Source organism: Passer domesticus, chromosome 1, assembly GCF_036417665.1.
Source record: "Passer domesticus isolate bPasDom1 chromosome 1, bPasDom1.hap1, whole genome shotgun sequence".
NCBI lineage: Eukaryota > Metazoa > Chordata > Aves > Passeriformes > Passeridae > Passer > Passer domesticus.
This window is the reverse complement of record NC_087474.1, coordinates 131,827,589-131,838,647: the sequence shown is the minus strand read 5'-3', so window position 1 is coordinate 131,838,647 and position 11,059 is coordinate 131,827,589. Positions and strand designations below refer to the sequence as shown.

At 37.2% G+C, this 11,059-nt stretch overlaps 1 long non-coding RNA gene across 1 annotated transcript; it reads right to left on the bottom strand.

The window, feature by feature from the left end:
• Nucleotides 1-2,863: 2,863 nt before the first annotated feature.
• On the bottom strand, nt 2,864-4,368 carry LOC135289585 (uncharacterized). Its single transcript, XR_010352338.1, has 3 exons — nt 4,259-4,368; nt 3,959-4,146; nt 2,864-3,869 (listed from the first exon to the last, which is right to left on the bottom strand). It is a non-coding gene; the product is annotated as an uncharacterized LOC135289585 (long non-coding RNA).
• Between the last annotated feature and the right edge of the window lie 6,691 nt (nt 4,369-11,059).

The following is an 11,059-nucleotide window of genomic DNA, read 5'->3' as shown; positions in this document are numbered from 1 at the left end:
TCACAAATCTATCTCATTATCCATTGAAAACATCTGGCATTTTTATGCACAAGCAGTGGATCCCAGTCCCTCTGAGAACCAGTTCATTTTATAATGCCATGAAAGTCTCAGAAACTACAATTCTGCCTTGACTGAGCCCTGGACTGTCCATGCTACATAATGCTCTATCTATTTGCAGTAATGGACTACAAAACATGTTTTTTAGTAGTGAGTTGAGTGAAGGACCTAAGACAGTACCATTCAGACTTTTTTCTAAGCTGTGACATTAACAAAAGAGAAGTAGATCGATCACTGCTATTCCTTCCATGTGCAATAGCTAAAAGCTCTCCTTGGATGCAAATTCCAGTTGTTGACAATATCTAGTTGGAAGTGAATTGTACCACAAATAGGAAGAAAAAAATTGGAGTGAGGTAGTCCATGTGCTGAAAATTATATCCATTCTTAGGTGATACAACTCAGATGGAAGAATTTGTTTCTTATTTTCCTGTCACACATTTATCTTTTGACCATGCTGTTCTGTTTCATTGCATTCTGCACTCTATTCTGTTCAAGGAATGCAAATAGCTTCCTCTTCCTGGAAATATAGGCTTCACAGTGCTGCCCCATGCAATGATTGTTGCATCTTTTTTTCAAGTTATTGGAGTCTTTTGTGCAATGCTTTTGTATTTGATGGGTTCCAAATAGCACAGGTTAAAACTTCAGAAGGGGAGCAAGATGTAGACATACACCTTGCTCTGATGATCTTTCCAGACACAATGGGCTCAAACAAGATTGCAGTAAAGTTTGCCAAGGAAAGTCTGGTGGTGTTGAAATCCAAAGATCTGAAACTCAAGTTTCTTCCTCTGACAGGCTCAAGAACTGTGTAAGTGATTGTGTGTTGAGGTATGTGAATTGTTTTCAAATGGCTCAAGTCAACTGTGGAAGAAGGGTTAAACCTTTATAGCTATTTTCCTTTAATATATTTGAGTGCAATTGTAAATGTGCAAGCATCAGGTGTTTGAGAGTAGGAGAAGTCCTATTAAATACACCCCTCTTTTTGCTTTTCATTACTTTTCAGTGGTTTTTCTATCCAAAGGAGGATAGTTGGCATCTTTTACAGGAAAAACAGTGCTGCAAAGGACAGTAAAAGAAAAAAAACTGGGTGTCACAAAAGAAGGTAGATGAGGTAATTAGGTCTGGAATAAAAAACATGCATGCTTTGGGTAGTACTTTCACCAGCTATTCTCCTCCCCTGCCCCCAACTCAGGCAAGCCAGTGATGTACATACTTGCTTAATTATAAACCTTCATTATTTCCTATACCACAAAGTCTGCTTTTTGTTCTTATAAGGGCTTGGCATAATCCTTTTTTTGTAAATGCCAAGAACAATGCCAATTAGCCTGTGGGTAATGGTGATCGGTTGCAGGAGAAAGAAATCAAGAAGTTTGTACACCTCTGCTTCGCCTGGTGCATATCAGTGCTGAGTTGCCCAATGCTGCCATCCTGGTAAGCAGTAATCTACTAAACTCCCTGTAAATGGCCAAAAGGAGATTGTCTAATTATCTTGCAGAACAAGAGGAATGAAGTAAACATGATTATACATCTAGCCCAAATTTTACAGCCTGGAGACATACAGTATATATAATCAAGCTGTTTTCTACCTTTCTGGCTGGCATTTTCTGAATGGAAAGTTTAAAATGCATGCTCTTCCAAGCAGGACAACCACAAAGCAGTTTATTTCTGCAGCAAGTATTTTTGGAAATAGAGCCCTTTCCTTTCACATTCCTTGTGCTAATGTTCTTTAAACACCAGTTTAAATGCACATTGCCGCCGTCTCTTTCTCTTAATTAAACTTTCAGCATTTCTAGACAATGTCCTCGTCTTCCCTTACTGTGTGCCTCACATTCTTGTATCAGAAATTTGTACCCTTACTGGAACAATCTGCTTGCTCCAGAATTATCTGGCAGTCCTGCCTCAGTCTATTTATTCCATCACATGATTGTTTTAGTGTTGTTTGAAGCACTATTTTGGAGCCAGACCTAATCATATTATACAGTTCCTCACCTTATTAACTGACAGAGAACTGTTCCCCATTAGACAATTGATCCTGGGCAGATGAAGCCATTAAAAACAGTACTAATTAGCTGGAGAGTGGAGACAGTAATACAGGCTGCATCACTTCCTTTCATGCTTAGGGAAGTTCATGTTCCAGACAAATAATAATTGATATGTAGTCTTCCTTAATTGTGGTTGTTAACAGCCAGTATAATAATGACAGCCTGACAATCTCTGTCTAGCCTATTGTATGTTTATTTCTGAATCCAAGAACCACTGAATAGCATTTTTGGTTTAACTTGAACTTCATAGAATGTACTTTAAATGTCAATGTAATGAGAGTTGGGCAGATAACTCTAACTTACGAGTTATTCCTTACGTGTCTCCAGGTGTCAGCTGTTTGTCTTGGAAGACTGGATGTCCATAATTACATGGAGTTATGGCATGATACATTAGAATAAAATAAACAGATGGTTTGAATGTGAATAAAAAAAATAATACTGCATTAGATCCATAACCAGGAATGCTAAGCATCCAAGTAAATTTCAGTGTACTAACTGTAGCCTTAGAGTAAGAAAATCATAAAGTCTTTAAACAAAAGAATGGTTTGATTTCCTTGTCCAAAGATGCATTCAGCTTTTAAAAATGAACATATATGCAGATGTATATGTGTCCATGTGTATGTATATGTAATACATTTAATGCAGGAAGATGGCAGCACACTATATTTTAGTTTGAAAAAACATGTCAACTGTTATCCTCTATCTTCATTTATTATATCTCTTCCTGAGCTAGAAAGTACTAATTCAAGGTGGGTTTTTTCCCTTCAAGTACTCCCACCAAACAGTCAGCTCTCCTGCAATTCAATAAGCTAGAAAAAAAAATTCACAGTAAAAGCAGAAAATTTAATTTCTGGTAAAAAAATTGACATCTGAAACAGTAAGCATTAGACATATTTAAATGATTTTATAAAATAGTTTTTAATATTAAGGAGTTTCAGGCATTTTAAAACTGATTTGAGCTTCAAAGATATTTTTTCACTTTCCACCTGTTTTTTTTAAAAAGAAAATGAACAGAAAAAACCCCACCCAAACCCAAAAAATACCAAACCCCACAACTCTAGTCCAAGTCCAATTAAATGTAATCAAAGTAGTATGTGAAAGAAATTAAAAGATGAAAAATATTGACATTCTAAATGTTAGAGATCTCAAAATAGCTAACTAAATATATTTTTTTCTTACCATTTCCTCTGTTGTCCATCTACATACTGCCCTTTTGTTATCAAAACTTCCTGTATATTTGGCTTTGAAGGAAAAAGTTTGTGGTTTCAGAACAGTACTCTCAGTTAGTTGATTTGGCTTATATTGCTGACTGTGAAATCTGGCATAAGTCCCTGACAGCCAAACCCTCCTTGCTTTATTTTTTCGGGTAGTCAGGCCTATTAAAACCCCTTGATGAAATTCTGGCTACACTGAACTCAGTGGCAAGACTCCAATTAATTCTATGGGAACAAGAATTTTCTGATAGGATTCTAAACTGCTATATATTGGACAGTGTTCCTGCACATGGGAGCCCATTGAAATGAAATAATCTTTAAGCTCCCTTCCAAACAAAAACATTCTATGATTCAGTGATATATCTAAATAAGCAGATAAACATAGTCCCATCTTGCTCCTCAAGATGAAGTTTATCATTCACATTGATGATATTAACACACGGGGAAAGTGACAATTTCATCACAGGGTGCAGATTTCAAGAAGACAAGGAGCCTGACCCTTGTTAGCATCTTGAAATCTCCTAGGCTCTCCTTCATATAGTCATGATGATTCAGGCACCTGCAGGGAAGGGGAAAATTTTGTTATACAAACAAAATCCAAACAGGTATTTGGATTTTAGCTCCTTTACAGTAATGTGAGTTTCTTACCTCTTGAGTGAATTCAGCACTTTTAGGAAAACCTTGACATTTTCACTTTTAATTTTTTTCCCCCAGTCTTATTCAAATTGTTTATCAGCTTTCTGGATGTAGGGATAGAAGTTTTCTGATGATATTAAATTAGAGGAGTTCCTGATGCACCTGAAGGCTGTGCTGACATTCAGCAGGACCTCGACACCCTGGAGAATTGGGCAGAAGGAAACTCAATGAGGTTCAGCAAGGGCAGGTGTTTGGTGCTGCACCAGGAGAGGAATGACCCCAAGTACCAGCACAGGCTGGGGGCTCACCTACCAGAGAGCAGCTCTGTGCAGAAGGGCCTGAGAGTCTTGGATGGCAAGTTGACCATGAGCTGGCCGTGTATTCCTGTGGCCAGGAGGGCCGGTGGTGTCCTGGGGTGCCTCAGGAAGAGTGTGGCCAGCAGGCCAAGGGAGGTGACCTGCCCAGCCCTAGCGAGGCCACATCTGGAGTGCCGTGGCCACTTCTGGGCTCCTCAGTACAAGGAAGACAAGGAGCTACTGGAGAGGGTCTGGCAGAGACCACAAGGGTGATGAGGGGTCTGGAGCTTCTCTTATGCAGAGAGACTGTGGGAGCTGGGCCTGTTTAGTCTAGAGAACAGAAGACTGAGAGTGGATCTCCCAAATGCAAATAAATATCTCCAAGGCAGGTGCCAAGAGGATGGTGCCAGATTCTTTTAAGTGGTACCCAGAGGCAGAACAAGGAGTAATGGCCGTAAACTAAACGACAAGCAGTTTCACCTCAACATGAGGATGAACTTTGCATTGAATGTGGCACAGCACTGGAACAGGCTGTCCAGGGAGGTTGTGGAATCTCCTTCTCTGGAGACATTCAAAATCCACCTGGATTTGCTCCTGTGTAACCTGCTCTTGGTTACTCTGCATTGGCATAGAGATGAACTAGATGATCTCTAGAGGTCCCTTCCAACCCTAAGAATTCTGTGATTCTGTTATGTTTTTACATGTTGCTTGTTTTTCTCACATAATTATATTCTTTAATTCAGGGAGAGTTTGGTGCGGGTCAAAAAGGGCCCTTTTATTCAACAATGATTGCCATATTTTGCCTCAAGTGTACAAATCACATTGAAGTCACTGGTGTGGCTGTGATTTCAGTGGGTTTTGGATTAGATTCATATCATCTTAAGGTGCTGTTGGCAGAAATAGCTCAGCAGTAAACAGGGAATGAGAATAACTTATGGTACTCTCCTACAATGTATGTCCAAATTAGGGAATAGTTCTGACTATTGACTAAATAGGGAGAATGATGTCAAATACAATAATCCAAAATGGTACTGAACTAATGAGTGAAGTTGTCTAAGACAACTTCAACAAGAAATCCCTTTTTGCAAGAAGGACTGGAAAAGGATGCAAAAGCTAGAGATGATGGTTAATGAAGCACAGGTGGGAGAGCAAGGGACCTGGTGTGTTAAAAAGTTGCCTGTGTTCATATTTGCTTATTAGGAATCCTGCTACTATTTTGCAAGAGCCAAATCCTAGAAGACCTATTTAAAAATTCATAAAGCCCAGGAGGAATATTTGACTGTAGTAAGGTTGATGACACATAATTTTTTTTATAGTATGTCTACACCTATGTTCACACAAACAAGAGCAAAACTAGATGTACAATTTACTGTGAAATATTAATATTAATATAAAAAATATACAAAGGCTTTGGTAGATTTTACCAATCCGATGCTGGAAGTTATGGTAGTATCACCAAGTTCACAGAAACAACCCTGGCTTGTACATCTGAAAATTGGTGTGTTATCAGAACTTTACCATTAGAAGAAGATTCTGGTATTTTTTCATACATATTCACTGCCTTTCCACCAACCCTCACAATTGTACTTCCTCTGATGAGAAGATCAGAGAGAAAAAGACACGAACTCTGAGATTTTACAGCTTAAAAAAATAGTGAAAAAATGACTCAATATAATTAAAATGTTTTCCCAGTGACAAGGGTCACAAAATCCTCAGAATTCTGTCAGATATATGGTCTCACTTCTAGGTTTAGTTATTTCTTTGGAGGAAGCTTATAGATTTGACTTTTCCTCAAGATTTTCTCACATGTGGTTCTGTGTTGTCTTTTTTCCCTCTTTCACAGTCTTAAGCTTTTCATTGTATAATAGTCTCCTTTCTGACCCAAATCAACTGAAATGAATGAACAAAGACAGTTCTGGAAAAAAGGAGACATTTATTAAAAAGGTGGTCACTGGATATAGGCCTTTCACTCTCCCTGTGCTAATGGTGTTGATGGTGTTTTCAAGCTGTCTATCAAACTGGTTTAAATCTTTTAACATGCTATTTCTCACTCTCAGTCCCCCACTATTTCTCCTAGTTGTCATTCAAATTGTTCCACTAAGAGAACAAATAAATGCATGCCATGAAAACTAGCAAGATGATATAATGAATGAGTTACAATAAATGCCCCCAGCATAAAACAATTATGTACCTGCTATTGTCAAAAACATTCAACATTCCCTTTGTTGAAAAGGAAACAGCTATAAATTATTCACTGGGGCACTGTAACTCTTTTCTTTTTTTCTTTCTTTTTTTTTGGTTGCTTCCAATTAATTCTTCCCTGAACATCCCTAGGTATTTAGCTGAGGGTAGAAATTTACGTGCAGAGAATTTTAGCTGTTTCTTGGGATTGTCAAACTGAGTGTCCAAATTAAAAATGATAACAATAATAACAATAATAACAATAATGATAATAATAATGATAATAATAATAATATTACCATATTTTACTGTGTATAATTAGAGCTTGGTTACAAAAAAGGTGTCATTCAATACCAGTATAGGTTATATTTGTCTAGGGGTAAATATAGGTGGTCTTTTAACCAAGAGCTCTCTTTCCACAGCCTGCACTGCCCTCAAGTCTCATTTTCATTTCTGAATTTGCTTCTTCCTGTAATATGTACCCCTTATTATGCTATCCTTATTTCCTTAATAATATTTTTTGTGTTTTTTCCAAAGGTATAGATTTCCTGTGGATTTTCAAGAAACAATGCTTTTAAAGAGACTAACTGAAGGTTGTACAGTGGAAGCTTGTATAATTCTGAAAACAAAAAAAAGAGCAGTTTTTATATTTACCATATTTACACCACCCAAAGTAAGAAGCTTTCTGACAGACTGCCTTCATGCAGTGAGTGCCAGAGTTATGTCAAAATGCAAGGTTCATGTTCTGACCTCCCTCAAGAAGCTGTGGGATGAGGTCCAAATGGGGTGCTTGTTCCATTTTATTTTCAAGCACATAGAACATCTCAGCAGGGCATCTGAAATAATTAAAAAAGGATTAAATATTTTATTCAGGAATGTAGTGGGCTCATTTTATTGTTAGCAGTATTTCATTTTGTTCTAAAGCTGGGCCAAGCAAATGCTTCTATTTTGCATGGCAGTAAAATGTGCCATCAAGAAGGTCTGGATTTCCTCTCCCGTTGAACGTCTAATCCTTGTGCTTTGTGCCTCTACCTAATAACTTGTCCAGGCAGAAACAGTGATACCCAACTGAATTTGCAGAATTTTAACTTTTTGAGTGTGAAAGGACTGTCTCCAAGGTGGTCCATGCAACCTGACACACGTGCAGTGGGTGCCCTGCCTACCTCTCCCAGCCGAAGGAGGTTTGTCTGCCAGGTCTGGTGTATGCAACAGTGGATTTTACAGAGCAGCTGTAATTGTCAGCCTGGACTGTCTGTGGTATCCCAAGACTTAAATGAGGAATGGCCTAGGTTAAATGCATCTGGAGTTCAGGAACCACACCATTTAGCTAAGAGCACTGTAGTGGCAGACAAAAACTGTAATTACTTCCCATCAGAGTGCAGTGTTCAGTCATGCTCTTCTGGTTCACAATCAGCATCTGAAGATGATGTAAGAGACACTGGATATGGAAGAGAAAAGAGACCCTACAGTCATTATGAGGATACAATCCAAAATCCAAGAAAGAGAAACACATAAAGGTGATGATTCTGGTTTTCCAATGATTTTAAGAAAATTACACACTCTCTATTTTTTTGAAATAGGTTGCTTATTGGCTATATATTGGTTAGGTGTATGCGGGTTTGATGAATCAGCATCACTAAGGGTTGACTAAAAGGAAATCCCATCCTTTGAATTACCAAAATACTTAATAATTGAATGAATCTTGTCCATTAAAAAGTGCAGCTTAACAAAGAATATTTTATTTAATAAGGTTTATATCCAAAGCAAAGGAAATCAAAAGTTATATTGAAAATCAGCCTACTTCTCCTGTTGCAAATGATGTCTATGTCCCCTTGTGAAATTATCCTGAAAAATCAAAGTGTTAGGAAATGAGAAAATATATTGTTGATGTTTTCAATTCTCCCCCCTCATCAAGCATATTTCACTTCACATTTAATATCTGAGTGTTTAACCTCACATATTTCAGCAAATAAAGTATTACATGAAAATTATTGGTTTAGTCCTTCTCACTAATACTGCTAGCCAGCAAAATGCAGAGTAACAATTACAGTAATTAAAATTTGGAATAAATAATTTGAATACTATTATGTGTATGCATAATTTTTGATGAATACTAAAATAAGTGGTTTTTAGGAAGACCACAAGGTATTTAAAAAGTCAAGTAGTTTAATGCATTGTCCTAAACACAAAATGCATTTTGGGAGCTCCATTTTAAACACTTATCTATTAATTTATCACAAAATGAACATGACACAAACAAACAGATATACTTTTTATGCACCTAGACTAAGGTATGGTTTTTAAAAAAATCAGCATTTAAAGAAATGAAATACTACTAGACTTATATTTGCTGGAGCCTGTATTCAGTGTTTTAAAAAGTGGATACTTTAGGTAGAAAGTGGATTAATCAAATTCACTTTCTAAGACACTTCTCAGATTGCTCACTAGTTGTGCACAGCCTAACAGGAGAATTAAAATTATAACACGCGTAGGTTTCCACAGACGTTGGGTGGGTTTGAGCTGAATATTTTGTGTATGTAAGACAGCTCTGGCAGCTTTACATGCATTAATTCAAAAGCTGGTGCCCTATTTAGTCATGTGTTGGCTCCTTGGCCCTTGGCTTCTTTATTTCTTCATAAGGATGCCTACATGTGAGTTTTGTAACCATTAAATGTAATTAATAGCAGAACATTGCTAGAAAGTCAGACATAATTGATTTCTTATTTTTTCTGTGCTAAAGATCAAGGGGCTATATCCTTCTTCCGCCATTATGCATGCAGAGCTATAGGAGAATGGACCCTCTGGGACAAGTCTAATATCCGGTACACTGCTGTCTACCAGAGCCTTATTATAAAAAGCTTTCTACTCTAGCCAAGCTGTGAAAAAGCTCATGCTGTAGTGGCTGCAAATTGAGCAACTTTGATTATGCAGTCCCCATCAAGAGTAAGGTTATAAGTTAGCAAATTGAATTCCTGAGAAGAACTATTCATCAAACAAATCTGAATACCAACTGTTTTCAAGGAGATTACAACCCATTTTGGGACACTAAGAAAAGATGATGTGTTTGATAGAGAGTTTGCTCTTAACTGTATCTTTTACTTGTGAAAATTAGATCTAAGTGATTTTTTTCATGAATATTAAATCAAATGAATTTCAGAAGAGCCACAAGTATTTAGGAGCTCAAATGACTGAACAGTTTGTACCATAAACATAAGAGATGTTGTTTTAACATATTCAAAAAAGCAAGAGTTAAATTATACTTTTTTGAAACATCAGAAAAAAACCCCCTATTTGCTTTCTTCATCAAAATGAACTTTTTTGACTTTGGTTTTAAACTGAATGTAAATAAAAACTCATGTGCCTGATTTTAGGGGCTCCAAGGTATGGAAAAATCCTGCTGCAGTAAATATGTTTCTGAGATCCTATTTCAAAATGTTGATTGAAGAAAAAGCTAGTATATGCTAAATGGTGTTTTAAAGAACACATTATTATGACATTGATAGATCTTGATCTATTCATAATGGTTAATATAATTTTTTAAAATCTGCCTGTAATTAAAGAGAAGCCACTCTTGCTTTTTTGTTAACTTATATGGAAAATATATATCACTCCATGGTTTTTCTCTTAGTCAAAATTTAAATTTTTTGTATTTTCCAATAGGGAAGCAACACAGATTATGTTGGTCAGCATAAGGATGAAGAAACAGTGATGGAAAAAGCCATCCTGCTCCCAGCCTGCATGAACTGTTAGCCAGGGCTTATAGCAAAGGAATTGCATGGAACATATAACCCAGGCCAGACCTGTGATCTGTAGGGAAAAGAAGTTCACAGTACTTCTGTGTTCATCCTTCTGCCATGAAGAATAAATATGATTTTAGTGAACTCCTCACCAGCAGCTACCAGAAAGGAAGATGAATTCAGGTATTAGGTGAATGATGACACTTTAGACAACTCTCGAAATACAATAAAGAATCAACAAAGATTTAAGATAAACTAAAGAGCTTTTCCAATTGATGGAAGAGGCTGAACTCTTGCTTTCTCAAAGAGAGTAGTTTTATGTAAGATGACATAAACCTCCTGTTTTCAGGTGTTTTCTTTTATAAAGACAAATGTTAGATCCTGTCTGTACTGAAACACGTGAGCCATTTTCTGAAGCAAATGTGACAATGCCTTCTTGTGACCACCACACACTAAATGAGGGGTTCATTGGTAGGACTTGAACTGTAAAAGTAATGGTTAGAATCCAAAAGGATGTAGATGCTCTAACACAGAGAATTATAACACCTCTGTGTTGGCCTTGTTCTATTACATGTCCCCCTCTGCAAAGTGTGTGGAAGATCAAGTGATGTAACAGGCAATGTGTTGAAGAAAGCACCAAATTGCAAGCAAGCCAAATGAGGAGACACCTAAAATAAGTTTGCAGGAAAATGCCGAGGATTTTGTCTTCTGTAGGTCTTCCCATTTTTCCTGAGCACTGTCTTCCAGTGCTCTCTGGAATAAGTGTCCATCATTCCTCAGCATTTCCTAAAGACTAGAGTATGCCTAGTCAGACATAATTGATTCTCTGTTCAATGCATGTGTTTCTGTGAATTCCACTCCATGGGACAAAGTACCAAGAAAAGCCTCTTCAGAGTACC